The sequence below is a fragment of the Rhinolophus ferrumequinum genome, chromosome 22, assembly GCF_004115265.2.
Source record: "Rhinolophus ferrumequinum isolate MPI-CBG mRhiFer1 chromosome 22, mRhiFer1_v1.p, whole genome shotgun sequence".
In the NCBI taxonomy this organism is placed as follows: domain Eukaryota; kingdom Metazoa; phylum Chordata; class Mammalia; order Chiroptera; family Rhinolophidae; genus Rhinolophus; species Rhinolophus ferrumequinum.
Window position 1 is genome coordinate 44,037,922 of NC_046305.1, and position 18,113 is coordinate 44,056,034.

Here is an 18,113-nt window from a genome sequence, read left to right on the forward strand (position 1 = left end):
CCTCCTACGAGAGCTCCAAATAGGATATTTCACTGCGTTCTTAGAAATTGAACAGACATCTCAAGTTTAATGTATCTGAAAACTGACCTCTTGATCTTCCCATCTCTAAAACCGTTCTTTCTTCTTCTCCCAGTAAATGACAACTTAATTCTTTCCATTGTTCAGGTCAAAAAATCTGGGGCAATATTTGATTTCTCTTTATTTCATATGCTACATCCTGCTTTCATCAAATCCTATCAATTCTGCCATCAAAATATATTAAAAATCTGACCACTTACCATTTCCACTGCTAACAGCGTAGCCTAAACCACTATTTCCACCCCTTTGGATTATTTCAGTACCCTTCTAATTGGTCTCTCTGCTTCTTCTCTTCCTCCGCTGAGCTCTTTTAAACCACAACCAGAGTGATATTGCTAAGTGTAAATCATATCATGTCACTCTTCTGCTCAATACCCTCCAATGTGAGAAGATGAATAAAATTGGTAAATCTCTCTCCGGACTGATCAAAAAGATAAGATGTAAATTACCAATATCAGTCATGAGAGAGGACATCACTACAGAAATCCTACAGATACGAAAAGGATAATGAAAATATTATGAACAATTTTACACCAGTGCATTTGACAATTTAGATAAAACAGATAAATCTCTTGAAAGACACAAAGTATCAAAACTCACTAAAAAAAAGATAACCTCAATAGCGCTATAAATTTGATTTATAGTTAAAATTCTTCCTTTAAGAAAACCCCGGGCCCAAATGGCTTCACCGGTGAATCTTACTGAACATTTAAGAAAGAAATAATACGGTACATACAAACTCTTCCAGAAAATTGAACACTAGGATATACTTCACGGCTCCTTCTGTGAAACCAGAAATACCCTAATAGCAATACCAGACAAAAGCGTTTTAACTATAGACCAATATTCCTCATGATATCAATGCAATAATTCTTAAGAAAAATTTAGCGAATCAAATCCAATAATATATAAAAAAGATTATACATCATAACCAAGTAGGGTTTATACAAGAATGCCAGTTTGGTTTAACAGTAGAGAATCAATCAATGTAATTCACCGTATTAACAGATTAAAACCCACCATTGCAATAGAAGCAGAAAATACATTTGACAAAATCCAAAATCCATTACTGATAAAACCTGCTAGCGAGGTAGGAATGGGAAGGAACGTCCTCACTCTGGAGGCCTCTATGGAAAACTCCCAGCTATCAGCACCCTGTGCATTGAATGGTTGTGCCCTAAGATCAGGAACAAGGCAAGGAGGTCCACTCTCAGCATGGTCGTCATTTGCTGCTTCTCAAGATTGAAGCCATTCCTTGTCAGAGAGCAATGGCTCTAAGAGCAGAAAAAATTTCTTGGTTTTATATTATCAACATGGGGGGATTTCAACCCATCTCTCCAATGAGACTGTCATTCCTGGAACTGTCATGAACGAATTTTGCAAAACCTTATTTCTGGGGGTAGAGTGAAAAGGGGAGCTGCTGTTCAATGGGAATAGAGTTTCAGTTACGCAAAATGGAAAACTGAACTGCACAGCAATGTACGTGTAGTTGACTGTACTGAACACTTGAAAATTCATTAAGAGGGTAGATTTCCTGTTATATGGTTTTCACCACCATTAAAACAACAAACATTGCTTCTTACTGAGAAACTTCATTGTCTCCGTGATCCTCATTCTTTAGGAAAAGCAGAGAAAGCTAATGGAATTTTAAAACTGAAATGGTGAACCTGTGTTCCACACTCTTGGGCTTGTTTGGCCAATGTTACCTCTGGGCCTCGGGACCATGATTTACACTATCTACGGAACCCCTCAGCTCTCATCACCATGTGAATTTTTCACAAGTTGTTTTATGAGGTTGGGTATTTATTCTCCACTTTCTGTTACTCTAGGCATATATAGCAGAGATTTGCAAAGGACTCATGGGTTATACTCTCTATGGCCAACAGCTACAAACTGCCTTTCCTGTCTATTTTCCAGGTATTCTCTACGTGACCTAACACTTGGAGGCTTTGTCCTCTGGAAAAGACATTAAGATATACACACACATCTTGCAATCATGTTGGAAAGGACACTATCATTTTTTGTGTGCATTACAGCTCCAGGATTTGTGTCTCTCAGCTGGAAAGATACCCAGTCTCACCCTCAAATGCTTGGATCACCTTTCTACCATCAGGTTTAAAACTTAGATTGCTCATAAACCTCCTGAAGCAGAGCACCATTAAGAGAAGATAGTTTCCACCCAAGACTCATGCAACAAGATGTAGAAGAACAGATTGTCTTGCTGTAATCTACGCTTTTGTTCTTTATTTTCCTAGTTATATATATATGTACATATATTTTTTTTGCTGGAATAAGGTTCTGAATTGTTAACAGACACTCCTTACCTCTTAACTATACTTACAATGTCCCTATGCTTAATATTGCTTTTTGCATCCTTGGTCATTTCTTAGTATGAAACCATTTCCTGATTACAATTTACTTGGGGTTTAGCTAAAACAATTTACGAGCCCTGAAAAGTGCCAAGAATCCTTTTTTTTTTTTTTTACACATACACATTTATTTATTGATTGATTGCTAGCACTTTCTTGATTGATTGAATGATTGCTAGCACTTTCTTTTTGTTTTCATAGTTTTTTTATATGGATTTGTTGAAATAAATGTAATACCATTTTGAAATCAGAACCAGAAAAAGGTTAGGTCCAAAAATCATCATTCCAAAGAGCATCTAAGTTATATTTTGACTCTAAAAATCAAGTGGAAAAATATCACAGTAAGGAATCAAAATTTTCATTCTATGTATTTTCCTGAGAACCCTACATTTTATGGTTCAGAGAATAGCAGAAAAGCTAGACAGTGACATTTAGATCATAGAACACTTGACCCAATAGGTTTATGAAATTCAGACATGAGACATAGAGTTGCTTTGGGTTTGATGCTCTTGAGTTGGAACATGTGTTGTTGTAGAGGAAGAATGTTTTACTTACGTCCCTAGATTTTTCTAGGATTTTTAATATTACTGTAAAGATCCACCAAACAAAGAAATCATGTGATTGATTAATTTAACTAATATTCCCATATCTGGTTCTGTGGGTTCTTCAGATTGGGATGATATTTGTTCTCTTGGTTTAATTTGGACACACTTGAATTCTGGCTTAGAAATAAAGTATAAACTCTGATATAACCCTTCTCTTAATGCTACTTGTTTATTGCAGTCCAATGTGTGACTTAAATGCTATTGACGAGCTAACTCTTTCATCAGATAAGTCAAATTTTAAAGAAAGAAACCTGATACTTATAGAGGGTCAAAATGATCACTTCCAGAATCTTGATATGCAATTACAATAACTCAAACGGTAGTAGAGATCTGAGCTGATATTAATACCAGGTAGTTCAGGCTGAAGAATAACTGGTGGGGGTGAAGGGTATAGAAAGCAGAAGATAATTGAGATCACTTGCATCCATATAACTTAATCAGGACTGGGAACTGACACTGCCAGTGTCAACATGACTTAATCTTTCCAGGAAATTCTTGGCCAGGAGATTAGCCAATAAATCACTGTTTTTGTCATGAAATTATTATCTTCTCCTTTTGGGTTTAAATAAAACCAAGGTCTTATGACATAATACCCAAAATGTTTATGTCTCTATAAAAAAATCATTCATACCAAGAACCAGGAAAATCTCTCAACATGAACAAGAAAATACAGTAATTAGGTATCCACACCTAAATGACACAGATTTTAGAATTATCTGACAAAGGGTGTTAAAGTAGCCATCATAATAATGTTTCAATGAGCAATTATGAACACATTTGTAAATAATGAAAACATAGTTTCAGTAAAGAAATAGAAAATAAGAGCCAAATGGAAATTTTAGAACTTAAAAATACAGTAACCAAATTAAAACTCAGTGAATGGGAGCTCAACAGCAAAATTGAGAGGACAAAGAATCTATGAACTTTAAGATAGAACAATAGAAATTACCCAATCTGAACAACAGAGAGAAAAATAGAAAAAAGGGGAAAAAAATAATAATCTCAGGGACTTGATCTAATAATTTTGTCACCAGAGTCTTGAAAGGAGCAAGAAAGAGGCAGAGATGACAAAGTGTTAACAATAATAATAATCATGGCTGAAAATTTACTAAATTTGGCAAAAGATAAAAACCTACAGATTCAAGAAAATGAATAAATCCCAAATAGCATAAACCCAAAGAAATCCATGCCAAGACACATAGTCAAACTTCTGAAAACTAAAAGCAAAACAACAAATCTCAAAATCAGTAAAAGATAAAAGATATGTTACCTATAGGGAGATAAACAACTTGAGTGACAGCAAGTTTTCTCATCAAAAGCATGAAGATCAGAAAGAAGGTGGCACACATTTTAAGTGCTGAAATAAAAGAACTGACAACACAGAATTCTATATCCAGCAAAAATATACTTCAGAAATGAAGTAGAAATCAAGATTTTCTCAGAAGATGAAAATTAAGAGAATTTGTCCAGCAGACCTATCCTAAAAAAATGGCTAAAGGAAATTTTCTAAATAGAAAGAAAATGATTTAATTAGAGATCTTAGAACATCAAGAAGGAATGAAGAACAAGAGAAAGATTAATAGTATGCAGCAACATAAAAATCAATGTAGTTTACCAATGTCGTAAAAAACCAATGTAGTTTACCATTCAAGAGAGTATGGGAGCAAAAACATACTAGTTCAAAAAATGCATAAAAAATATTGACAAAAAAGTAATTAAAGGAGTATTTAATTAGAAAGAGTAGAGCATGGGTGAGTTGAACATACAATTTAGAGTCAGAAAGAAGTGCATTCAAATCATGACTATGTCATAAAGTCTCTTGCAAGTTCCTGAACTTTTCAGAGACTGTTTCTTCTTTTGTAAAAGGAATTGTTTGGAAAATTAAAAGAGATATTGTATATCAACAACCTGCTATCTAAGTTGTTACAGACTAGGGGCTCAATACATGATAGCTGTTATTATCATATTATTTACATATATGTATACACACACACACACACACACACACACACTGCCAAAAAAAATGTATACACATTTTAAGAAAGGAAAAAATGGTTTTAAAATTGTAATACTCAATATATGCCAGTAACAAAAGATGAATACAAGTCATGTGTATACTTTTTTTGGCACCCCTGGTATGTATATATATATATCTTGGAGTCCTGTACTTGTATTATTAAGAGGTCCCAAAGCGTTAAAATCTTCACCACATAAATATCTCATTTATAGGTATGATTAAAATAGGCCCATAATAGATGAGCAGTGAATAAAAGACTCACAAACAGAAAATGAAAAGACACACGTGGAAGGGAACATGTTAATCTTTAAGAATTTCTTCAAGTGTGATGGCATTTAATTAAAGAAAAAATGCATTTCCTGCCTTTTCCTGGCACACAGTAAGTGCTCATGAATGAATAGAGACTCCAGCTTCAAGGAGTGGGCCATGCAGTGAGGAAATCAGATGACCCATAACTACCGTGTTTTCCCGAAAATACGACCTAACCAGAATATAAGCCCCTCGCGTGATTTTTCAGGATGACATCCCCTGAACATAAGCCCTAATGCGTCTTTTGGAGCAAAAATTAATACGAGACCCGGTCTTATTTTGGGGGAAACACAGTACCTCCGATACACAGGAAAGCATTGACATAATAAGAGAGGTAAAGATGAGGGGTTGTGGGAATTCAGGGGAGAGAAGATATCTCTTCTGACTGGAAAGTTGGGGTTTGCTGCCAAGAGGTGGGGTTCTTTGGTGTAGGCCTTGGGGATGAGTGTGGTTGAACATGTGAAGTATTAAAGAAAAAATTATTCAATGACACTTGTTAAAGCGTGGTGAGGCAGAGTTCAGTCAGGACCATTGTGGTAGGAATGGGGACCACCACTGCAATGGGTTTTGCAGTTGGGCTCCACTCTAAATACAGCATGGGCAAGTGGGAATGTATAGCCAGGGAACAGGGTGGGGTTCAGTGGATGGGAAATCACTAAGAGGAAATCCCAGGGGTACGGGGGCTTCTGGCTGAACTGGCTGAAAGGATTCTTGTTGAAAACAGACCAGAGTGATCAGACGTCGCTCCAGGATGAGAGACCCGGTCAGATCTCATTTAGCTTCTTGCTAAACTGACTTAAGCAGGGTTCTTTCTAAAACTGGATTTTATGGAGGCGTTCCAAATAGGAAGCAGAGTGAAAAAAAGTACAGGGCGTGTATAGGAAATGGAAACTGTGAGTTTATTGGTTACCTAATGCCATGTAACAAAGCAGCCCCAAACAATGACTATTTATTATTTCTCACAATTCTGTGGGTTGACTGGGCTTCTGCTGGTCTTGCCTGGGCTTTCATGTGAATACATTCAGCTGCTGGCTGGGCTTAGCTGGGCTGGAAGATCCAAAACGGCCTCACCCACATGTCTGGAGCTTTGGTGCTGACTGCACCTTGGGCTTCTCTATTCTCTTCCACATAGCCTCTGTTGGGAGGAAAAGTTTTCCTCTTCCAAAATTTGGATCCAGTGAGGGCCTAGACAAGGTTTATATACATGTTCACAGGAGCTTCCAGTAATGTGATACACACACACACACACACACACACACACACACACACACACTCTTACTAAAAGGGGGGTTTATTTGGGCCCCTGGGAAAATATGGAAGGTTCTGCTGTGCTTTTTGATGCTGATAGGAATGGGAAGCCCTTCTCCATGGCAGCTGCATTCACAGGAAGCTCCCTGGGAACGGGATAATGATGGTATTTTCAGGAGTCTCTGTTTCAGTCAAACAGGGAAAGTTCAGAGAAGATTTCTTTCCAAGTCTTCTGTAGCTGACATTTTTTTGACTTGACCAACTCTGGGAGTCCCAGTGGGTCCCCACACCTCTCACCTTCCAGGAAGCTGGATTTGCTTTTTTATTTTTTATTTGGCAATTTTCAGGCTGTGTTCTGAAAGAAAGCAGAATCTACAAGTGTCTTGAGACCTACACTGTGGCATTCTTGCGATATCCCTTCTGCTACGTTTTATTGGTCAAAGCAAGTCACAAGAACAGACCAGACTCAAAGGGGAAGTAGATGCTGCTGAGGGGAGCAGCACCGAAGAATCTGTGGCCTTATTTATCTACACAGAGGTCAATTGCAATACTGGGTACATAAGGGAAATCACCCTTTGTCTTACTGAGCTGGGATCTTGAAGGACCCGTATACCTCCTTCCCGACCTAACCTACCAATCTGCCCCCTTCAGAAGGAGATCAGCAAAAGCCTCAAGTGTTTACTGTGAGCTCCCAGCTTCTCTCCCTTCTCTTCTCTTCCTTCTCATCTCCTCTCCACCTTCAAGCTGTGTGATCTTGGGCATGCCACTTTCCTCTCTGGCCCTCCCAACTCAAGATACCCATTCTTCTCTCCGTCTCACGCCCTGTATTCCCCTTTAGCTTTCCCTCTGAAAGGAGAAGCTGGCTGGAAGTGAGTTGAGTGGAGAATTAGGCAAGCACTTTGAGGCTCCTTGGAGTTCCTAGTCGCAAAAGAATAACACATCCGTTGGGGTGAAAGCTGATAATGGAGTGGGGAGGTTTGGTGAGGCAAGAAGTGGCATGGAAGAGAACCCAAAATGGAAAGTTACTGTAATGTACAGTATGGTGACTGCAGTTAGTAATACTATTTTGTATATTTGAAAGTTGCTAAGAGAGTAAATCTTAAAACATCCACCACCTAGAAAGTTACCCTTAACTTCCCTGCTTCAGAGGGGTTCCACGCTGCCACAGGCTCTAACTGTAATAATTGGGGCTGGTTGTCTTGCTGGGATGATAGATTGTAATAACCTATAATTACCCATAATGACTTCATAAAGCTCAGCCCAGGTAGCAGCCCAGGCATTTCAAGATAATGGCTTTCCCCCCCTTTTTTTCCTGAATGTGTTAGCTTCCTGCATGGAATGAAAGGTGCTGATTAACAGAAGGCCTTTGATAATTAGGCTGGTTTTGACTTACGTGCTATTCATTGCATACTTCAAGTTGTATGGGAGGAAGAAACTTTACCCTCAAGGTTCTTTCAGTTGGTCTAATAATTATACACGAGACAGATTAACAAGAGAAAAATGACCAAATTTAATTACATGCATATGTATGGGAACCCCACATACATGAGCAAGTCGGAGACCTCACATACACCAGAGATTCAGAGATGTTAGGTTGGTGCATAAGTAATTGCGCTCTTTGCAATTATTTTTTAACTTTTTAAACCACAATTACTTTTGCACCAACCTAATAGAAAGGGGGATTGAGGTACATAAGACATTCTGAGCTAGGGATGAGGTAATGCAACTTGGGCCTTCAGAAGACAATTGCAGGGAGAGCACATGTTCAGTAATTACTAGTTTGCTCTGCATATTGATAGGTAAAAAGGCATTTATGGTGATAACTCTTATCATGGGCCAGGCTCCTAATTTAAATTCCTCTAGTTAAAGAGGGAGCAGGAGTTTCTGCTGAGGCTGCAGGGTCTCAACTGCCATTAACTCGAAATAATCTGCACACCACTGAGGCATATTTTGGGGTGGCTTATTCTGAGCCCCTACAAAGTCAGTGTGATAAAGGTCCTACTTCTGGACCAGCACAAGAGAAGGAGCCAGAAAACTCAATTCTTTTCAAAAGGAATCTCTGGTGTCCAGAGAGGGCAGAGGGTGCTTCATCCTTATGCTCCTGGGTTGAGCTGAGGGAAGGGGAAAAGCAGATCCTGGTGGTGGACACTGGAAGGAGACAGCTCCCAGTGTGCCATTCACAAGCTGAGTCTCAATTTTCTTTCTGCTAATTGAGGCTTAGGGCTAAAGCGAGCAGGAATCAGGGATTAACACCCATATTTTTATCCTTGTGAGGAAAAATTGTGAGTCTTTGAAATTAAGTGGGAGTGCTGACCTGGATAGCTCATCCATGCAGGTTATCTCTGCCTGGATTGTCTTTGACTAGGCTATTTTACAACTCTGTAGAGGTAGAAATGGTAAAAAACTGATAGTAAAGCAATTTATTCGTTTTTGAGAAATGCAAATTGTGACTATTCCACAATTGAAATGCAATTGATTCCTATCGGTATTGACCAATTTTGCCAGTTCTTCCAGTTTTGCAACTATTCATAAATTTATTTCAGTATTTCTTGTCTGACTGTAAACTTGTGGTTCTTTGCGTTTTCCTCAAAATTGGTTGTAATATCTCAAGCCTTCCTCATTAATTATGAGTTAAACTCTTTGACATAGGTGTATTTTATATCAGTAAAAGAGTTGTCATTCACTGGAATTGAGCCGTGTTGGGTTGTATGTTTTTTTGAAGCTTCAATTATAATTTTTAAACAATAAAAAGTGCTCCAAAAAGAAGTCATTGTATCCTCTTTGAATATTGTTGATCATAAACAAAAATTCAGCCCACTAGTTCTCCAGCAAAATGGGTTTGTTCAGGAATGACAAGAAATTGCAATCCAGAACATACAACCACGGTGGCCTCAGGCAAGTCTGCTCAAACAAAGGAGAGGAAGCTCTTTTATGGAGGGGGAAAGGAAGTTGCGAAGGGCTGTTACAAAGAGTTGCCCCTGTTGTGCTTTGTGATCCATGTAGGGCAGGAGAGTTCCCCCTTCTGACCTCTCTGCTTCAGTTTAAATGTGATTTCTGTTTATTAATTTTTTACAATATTAATCCTTTAACATCCTACAGAGAAGGATAAGGTGGCCCAGAGAAAGGTGTGGACTTTTTCAAGATCACACAGTTTAGCTGTGCCAAAGCCATGGCCAGAACCCAGGTTTCTTTTGGCTTCTTGATGTTTAGTAATCTCTGATGTACTTCACAGAATTGTCACGAGGACCAGAGGTGGAAGAGAGAAGAGAAAGTTGTATGAAAAGTGACACATGCCATGCAGAGGTGAGGGGTTCCTGTCTGAGGAGAGGAGGTTCATGAGACCCCGAGTTCCAGCCTCACATGCCATGCAGGTGAGTACAGCGAAGTCATTCAATCTCTTTGGGTCTCATTACCTGCCATGCTTACCTCACAGGGCCCTGGAGAAGAGGGGGTGAAGTGAGAGAGGAGGCTTGCAAAAGAGCTGTGGTGATTTAAAAAAATATGTTCACGTATTCTTTGATACTCCTGTCTTCAAGAGGTGGAGCCTCATTCCCCTCCTTTGAGTGTGGGCTTGATTTCATAACTCACTTCTAACAAACAGGATAAAGAAGTGATGATGTAGTGTGTGTGTGTGTGTGTGTGTCATAAAACAGCACTGTGGCTTTCATCTTGGTTACACTCTCTCTTGGATTTCTCAGTCTGGGGGAAAGCCAGCTACCCCAAGACTTGAGAATACTCAGGCCATCTTGTTGTGAGGAACTGAGGCCTTCAGTCAAATGACAGAAGTCCCTTTTTGTCAGTAATTATTTTAAATGTAAATGGATTAAATTCTTCAAAGACATAGATTGGCAGAATGGATAAAAACACATGATCCAACTATATGCTGTTTACAAGAGATTCACTTTAGAGCCAAAGACACAAATAGGTTGAAAGAATGGAAAGAGATATTCCGTGCAAGTACTAATCAAAAGAGAGCAGGGCTGGCTATACTAATATCATACAAAATAGACTTTTAATTAAAAAAAAACTTTACAAGAGGCAAAGTAGGATATTATATATTAATAAAAGATTCAATAGAGCAAGAAGATATAACAGTTATAAACCTTTACATACAATAACAGACTGGAAAAATATGTGAAGCAAAGACTAACAGAATCAAAGGGAGAAATGGAAAGTTCTATAATAATAGTGGGAGACTTCAATACGCTACTCTCAATGATGGCTAGACAACTAGACAGAAGATAAGGAAATGGAGGACTTGAATAATACAATAGGACAACCAGTTCTACTAGACATATACAGAACACTCTACCAAACAACAACAGTATATACATTCTTCTCAAGTGCACATGGGACGTTTTCTAGGATAGACCATCTGTTTGGCCACAGACTAAATCTCCATAGATTTAAAAATATAGGTATATGCAAAGTATCTTCTCCAGTCACAGTGGGATAAAGTTAGAAATTGACAATATAGAAACTAAAATTCACAAAATTGTGGAAATTAAACAACACTTTTAAACAATCAATGGATCAAAGAAATCCATTTGACAAGGGAAATTAGAAAATACTTAGAGATGAATAAAATGAAAACACACATAAAACTTATGGGATGCAGCAAGAGTGGTGCTAAGGTGGAAATTTATAGCTATACTCACCCGCATTAAACAACAAGAATGATCTCAGATCAGCATTCTAACCTTCCATCTTAAGGAACTAGGAAAAGGAGAAAAACAAAACCCACAGCTAGCACAAGCAAGGCAATAATAAAGATTAGAGCAGAGCTAAATGAAATAGAAAATAGAAAACAGTACAGGAAATCAATGAAACCAAAAGTTAGTTCTTTGAAAAGAGCAAAATTGATAAACTTTTAGCTAGGTGGACTAAGGAAAAAGGAGAGAAGACTTAAATTACTGAAATAATAAATGGAAGTGGGGACATTACTTCCAGTTCTATAGAAATAAAAAGGGTTATACAAGAATACTATGAACAACTGTATGCTAACAAATTGGATAATCTAGATGAAATGGACAAATTCCTAGAAACACATAACCTACCGAGACTCAATCATGAAGAAATCGACAATATGATTAGACCTATAACTAGTAAGAAGATTGAATCAGTAATAAAAAATCTCCTGACAAAGAATAGCCCTGGACCTGATGACTTCACTGGTGAATTCTACCAACATTTAAAAAAGAAATAAGACCAGTCCTTCTCAAACTTTTACAAAAAATTGAAGAGAAGACTTCCTAACTCATTCTATGATGCCAGCATTACTCTGATACCAAAGCCAGACAGAAACACAAGAAATGAAAACTACAACCAGTATCCCTTATAAACATTGATGCAAAAATCCTCAATAGAATACTAGCAAACCAAATTCCGCAGCATGTTAAAAGAATTATACTCCATGATCACGTGGGATTTATTCCTGGAATGCAAGCATGCTTCAGCATATGAGAATCAATGTCATACACCACATTAACAGAATGTAGGGGGGAAAATCACATGATTTTCTTAATTGATTCAGAAAAATCATTTGACAAAATTCAACACCCCTTTCATGTTAACAAAAAATACTCAAAAAACTAGGAGTAGAAGGAAACTTGTAAACATAAAAAAGCCATAAATGAAAAATCCACTGCAAACATTATACCCAATGGTGAGAGACTGAATGTTTTTCCTCTATGATCAGGAACAAGGCAAGGATGCCTGCTTTCACCACTTCTATTCAACATAGTAGTGGAGGCTCTAGCCAAAGCAATTAGGGAAAAAAAACAAATGGCATCCAAATAGGAAAGGAAGAAGTAAAATTGTCTTTGCAGGTGATGATATTACATATAGTAAACCCTAAAGAGCCCACCCCCCCCCAAAAAAAAATTCTAGTACAGCAGAGTAGCAGGATACAATGTCAACACACAAAAATCAGTTGCAATTCTATACACTAACTGAACAATCTGAAAAGGAAATTACAAAAACAATTTCATTTACAATAGCGTCAAAAAGGATAAAGTACTTAAGAATTAACTAAGGAGATGAAAGATTTGTACAATGAACTATAACACATTGCTGAAAGAAACTAAAGAACACTTAAATAAATGCAAACACATCCCATGTTCATGGATTAGAAGACTTAATATTGTTAGAGTGACAGTACTACCCAAAGCAATCTATAGATGCAGTGCAGTCCCTATCATAATCCCAGTGATTTTTTTTTTGCATCAATACATCTTAAAATTTATGTAGAATCTCAAGGGACCCTAAATAGCCAAAACAATCTTGAAAAAATGAAACTGGAGGATTCACACTTCCTGATTTTAAAACTAACTACAAAGCTGCAATCCAAGCATGATATGAAGACAGACACACAAGCCAATGGAATAGAATAGAGTACCCAGAAATAAACCCTCAAATATATGGTCAAATGCTTTTTAATAAGGGTGTCAATACTATTTAATGGAGAAAAGGATAATCTTTTTAACGAATGGTGCTGGGAAAACTGAATGTCCATATACAAAAGAACGAGGTTGGATCCTTACCTAACAACATATGCAAAATTTAACTCAAAATGAATCAAGGACCTAAATGTAAAAACAAAAACAATAAAACTCTTAGAAGAAAGCATAAGATAAAAATTTCATGGGGTGGCCGGTTAGCTCAGTTGGTTAGAGCATGATACTCGTAACACCAGGGTTGCCGGTTCGATCCCCGCATGGGCCACTGTGAGCTGCACCCTCCACAACTAGATTGAAACAACTACTCGACTTGGAGCTGATGGGTCCTGGAAAAACATACTTAAAATAAAAGTTTTTAAAAAAATTTCATGACATTGGATTTGGGAATGATTTCGTGGATATGACACCAAAGGCACAGGTAATGAAAGAAAAAATAGACAAATTGAACGTCATGAAAATTAGAAAAATTTGTGCATCAAAAGACACTAACAGAGTACAAAGTCAGTCTCACAGAATGGGAGAAAACATTTACAAATCAGATAACTGAAAAGGGATTACTATCCAGAATATATAGAGAACTCAACAATGAAAAAACGATTAAAAAATGGGCAAAAGACTTGAATAGACATTTCTCTAAAGAAGATATAAAAGGCCAATAAGCACATTGAAAAGGTGCTCGATATTATTCATTAATCATTAGGGAAGTGCAAAACGAAACCACAACGAGATACCACCTTATATCCACTGGAATGGCCATTATAAAAAAAAAAAGAAGTGTTGGTGAGGATATGGAAAAATTGGAACCCTTGTACACTGTTAGTGGGAATGTGAAATTATGCAGCTGCTACTGAAAACAGTATGGTGGATTCTCAAAAAGTTAACAATGAAATTACTATGTGATCCAGCAGTTCCACTTCTGGGTATACACACCAAAGAATCAAAAGCAGGGTCTCAGAGAGAGATTTGTACACCCATGCGCAGAGCAGCATTAGTCATAGCAGCTAAAACTCGGAAGCAACCCAAGCATCCATTGATAGATGAATTGATAAGCACTTATATGGTAGATATGCAATGGAATATTATTCAGCCTTAACAAGGAAAGAAATTCTAACATTCACATCAGTAAACCGTGAGGACATGCTAAGTGAAATAAACCAGTCACAAAAAGACAAAAATTGCATGATTCCACTTAATAAGATGCTTAGAGTAGTCAGATCCATAAAAACAGAAAGTAGAATGGTGGTTGCCAGGGCTGGGGGAAGGCAGGAATGGAGAGTGTTAAAAACACGACAACAGGCCCCAAATGGAGTTGCTTATGCTAAGGCCCACCTCACCAAACTGAAACTTAATTCCAGTTTCGGCTCTCCCAGAAATGGAATCTTAGACTAGTCAATCAGGACTCACCTGATCAGACTAGACTCTGCCTGATCCCTGCCGTTCCCTGAAGGAAAGGAACTTTGCAATAACCGACCCGCTTTTTTCCCAGTATAACTTCCTCATTTCTGCTCCCTCTAAGAGTCTTTCATTTAGTACAGCTCCTTGGAGCTCCTTTCTGGTGATTGGATACTGCCCAATTCAAATAGATTTTTGCTCAAATAAACTCTTAAAAATTGTAATATGCCTCAGCTTATCTATTAACAAGAGTTACTATTTAATGGATATAGCGTTTCAGTTGTACACAATGAAAAAAGGCATGGAGATGGATGGTGGCATAACAATTTGAATGTATTTAATACCACTGAACTGCACCCTTAAAATGGTTAACGTGGTACATTTTATGGTATGTGTATTTTACCACAATAAATAATTTTTGAAAAAAAAGTAGAACAAACCAGAAAAGCAAGAGAAAACATGAAATTAGGACAGTGGTTGCCTCTCGTTGGGGGCATACAAGAGGGAGCAGGTGAAGAGGAAGATAAAACTTATGAAGTGATATTCCAGCTCTCCTGTCAGGTGGCAGGCTCCGGCTGTTAATTACACGATGTTTTACAGCAAACATTTTGTTAAATATGTCCTTTTATATGCGCAGAATATTGTATTTTAAAATACAAGTGAGAAAATATTCATCGGTAAAAGGAGGAGGGCATCTAGGTTGGAGGCAGGCCAGTCAAGTAGTGAGCGTGAGCCGAGGCACAGCCATGACACTGGGGGACAGTGGGGCCCAGGGCTCTGAGAGGAGGGTGCTCGCTGCTGCAGGAGGAGGGCCGCCTGGCAGCGAGGCTGCAGGGCCGGCCTCGCCCACACGAGGGCGCCCCACACTGCCACCTCCTGCTGGGGGAAGGCTGGCAGGGAGGGAAGATGCGGAGGCCTTAAGGTGGGGTGGAGTGGGAGGGGAGCGTCCTGTCTGCCCACAGACCAGCCCCTCGCTCCAGGTTTCTTGTGTGGTCCGGCCCTGATGGTCAGTGTGAAGTCGCTGTGGCAACTGGAGACAGAGCGGGCTTTCAGGCCCGGAGGAGTCCGTGCTTGTGTCTGTCGGGGCTGCCTGCCCGGGAGGAGGGGAGTGTTTGTTTGTTGAGCTGTGTGAGTGGTATCTTGTGCTGTGCTGGGAGAGACTGTCTGTGGGGGTGGGGGTGGGGGTTTCTCCAGGAATACAGGGGAGGGAGGATCAGCTCCTGCTGCCCAAGGCCTGGGGCTGGTACTAACACGGAGGGGAACCTGCAGCAGGCCCCCGTCCGAGGAGCTTCAGCTGGCTTCCCCCTCAGAGGAGTCCGCAGTCTGAAAGAGGACGCAGAAGCCCTTGCCTTCTGCCTGGCCCAGCAGGGCTGTATACTGGGACTTCCCTGTGGGTCTGCGGGTCCCCGGGCCTTCTAGTGGTGGTTAATCACCCAGCAAAGGCTGGGCGGCAGCCAGGCCCTGGATGGAGCCTACTCAGTCCTGCTGCTCACCGACTTGGTGTCACCACGACGTGCCCAGGGTCATAACCCAGCTGAGGTCTTATGACCCAAGAAACACCATTGGTCTCACTTTAGACCAGGACATTCTTTTCTCTTGAAAGCTGCCTAGGGCCGTGGCAGGGCGCCCAGGTTTGGGGATAGCAGAATGTGCCACCTCAGAATATGCCTCTTGGGCATAATGATTATTTTGAGCTGATTATTTTGAGAAACAACAGACACAGGAGAAGCTCTGAATATAGAGTAGAAATTGCTCTTTTGAAAGGGAAATTTACATTTATAAAGGAAATCTCTATTTGCAAGAGTGTCTCCCTCTTTGTACTAGGAAGAGAAGATGACTCTAAATCATAAGAGAACCTTATCAGTGGAGAAAGCAGTGACTGAAGTCTTTCTAACAACCCTTACCCTTGTTTACCCTGCTTTTCTCGATAACCTTCCATAACAGGTCTCTTTCTTTCGCTCGTCTTTAAAGATGGTATTTAAGATGCTGGCTTGGGCCAGCTGGGAGAGTTAACTCGTGTTTTCCTGATTGTCCCACGTATGCATGAGGTATACACATGAATAAACGTCTGTTCGTTTTTCTCCTGTTATTCTGTCTTTCATTCCAGGCGCCTCAGCCAAGAACTCAGAAGGGAAAATTCTTTTTCCTCCCCTACAGGGAGGACAGCGACCAGGGGCCTACAGTCTTCTCGCCAGTGCCACCATGGTCACTGGGCAGCCGCTGCACGTGAATAAGCTCTGTCAGCTGTACCCTGGCCTGGCATCTCAGCTGGGGATTTGAGAGCATTAGGGTTGGTGGAACTTAAACCCAAGGTGGCAGTGTCCGGCCAGGCCAGCAGGCTGGGGCCCTGGACAGTGTCCCAGGGCAGGGGGAAGACAAAGTCCTGCAGCTTCTCAGAGTCAGACGACGAGGACGAGTAACAACCTCAGGAGTCCCGGGGTCTTGAAACATGGGGACAAGAGCAGATGCTGCAGAGCCTAGGAGACCCCAGCTGGGGAGGGGAGACCAAGAACAGAGCCCCAGAGAATTCCAGGTGATCCCTGTGTCCCGCGCAGACTTCTCCCCGGCAGCCTGGCCTCGGCTCAGGACCCCCCCCCCCCCGTCATTGCCAGGAGCTTCAGTTCCTGAGCCCAGCCCAACAACCATGAGAAAGATAAGAGAACAACATCCTTACTCTAGGGAGGACTGCACTTGGCAGGGAGTAGGGGTCCGGGGAGCAAGGTTTAGTGACCACGTAGCTGAGGGGGAGCAGCGTTTGCCACCCCAAAATATGCCTTTTGGGATATCGATTATTTTAAGCTGGTTATTTTTAAGGAACACAAACCTCAGGGAAAAAAAACTTCCCCTGACTGCCTACAAGAATTTAGATATAGGACCTGCTCCAGGAAGGGAGCCATCATCATAGATGACTAGAGTTTAACATGAACTAGTGTGGTAAACAGGAAGGAACCCAGCAAGGCCCACCTGGTCAAAGTCCTGTGTGTGCCCTTGTTAAAGATGGCCCAGCACACACTTATTTACCAACGTTTGCTTTCCCATCTCCATGGCATAGAAGCCTAACCGCCTGATCTGTCCCTACGTGCCATACATTATACTTCTAGAAGCCCCGTATGTAAAGTGTAATAAATGTGGTTATTTTCTCCTGTAAGTCTGTCTCATGTTAACTTGATTAGACCAGCCAGAAGAACTTAGAAGGATAGAAGGGAAGTTATCCTTTCTCTCTCACGTAGACGCTGAGTAGAAGGCACTGGCATCAGGCCTGGGTTGGTTAAAATTCCAGCTCAGCCACCGGTAGTCATGTGACCTCAAATGAGCAAATAACCTAACAACCTCGGTTTCATCATCTGCAAAATGGGCACAATAATTACCTTGCAGAATTATAAAGATTTAGAAAGTAGAACTGGAGAGTGCTGGTTCAATAGTAAATGCTATTGCTATCACTATTTTCCCATGCCCAGACCTCCCTAGAATGCCTGCAGGTCTCTCCTCTCAGCTCAGATAAGAGCAGTCATAATTTGCCTGCACTACTGTGATAACGAACGCAAGTTAATATGTTACCCAGGCAGTCACGGGTTAATGTCCCTGTTGACAAGGGCCTCTGGGAAAACGCCTTAATTCCCAGGACTGAATCTATTAG

General features: G+C 40.1%; 1 non-coding gene across 1 annotated transcript; it reads left to right on the forward strand.

Annotated features, from left to right (window-relative positions):
* Window positions 1-13,275: 13,275 nt before the first annotated feature.
* Window positions 13,276-13,349, forward strand: TRNAT-CGU (transfer RNA threonine (anticodon CGU)). Its single transcript has one exon. It is a non-coding gene; the product is annotated as a tRNA-Thr (tRNA).
* Window positions 13,350-18,113: the final 4,764 nt, after the last annotated feature.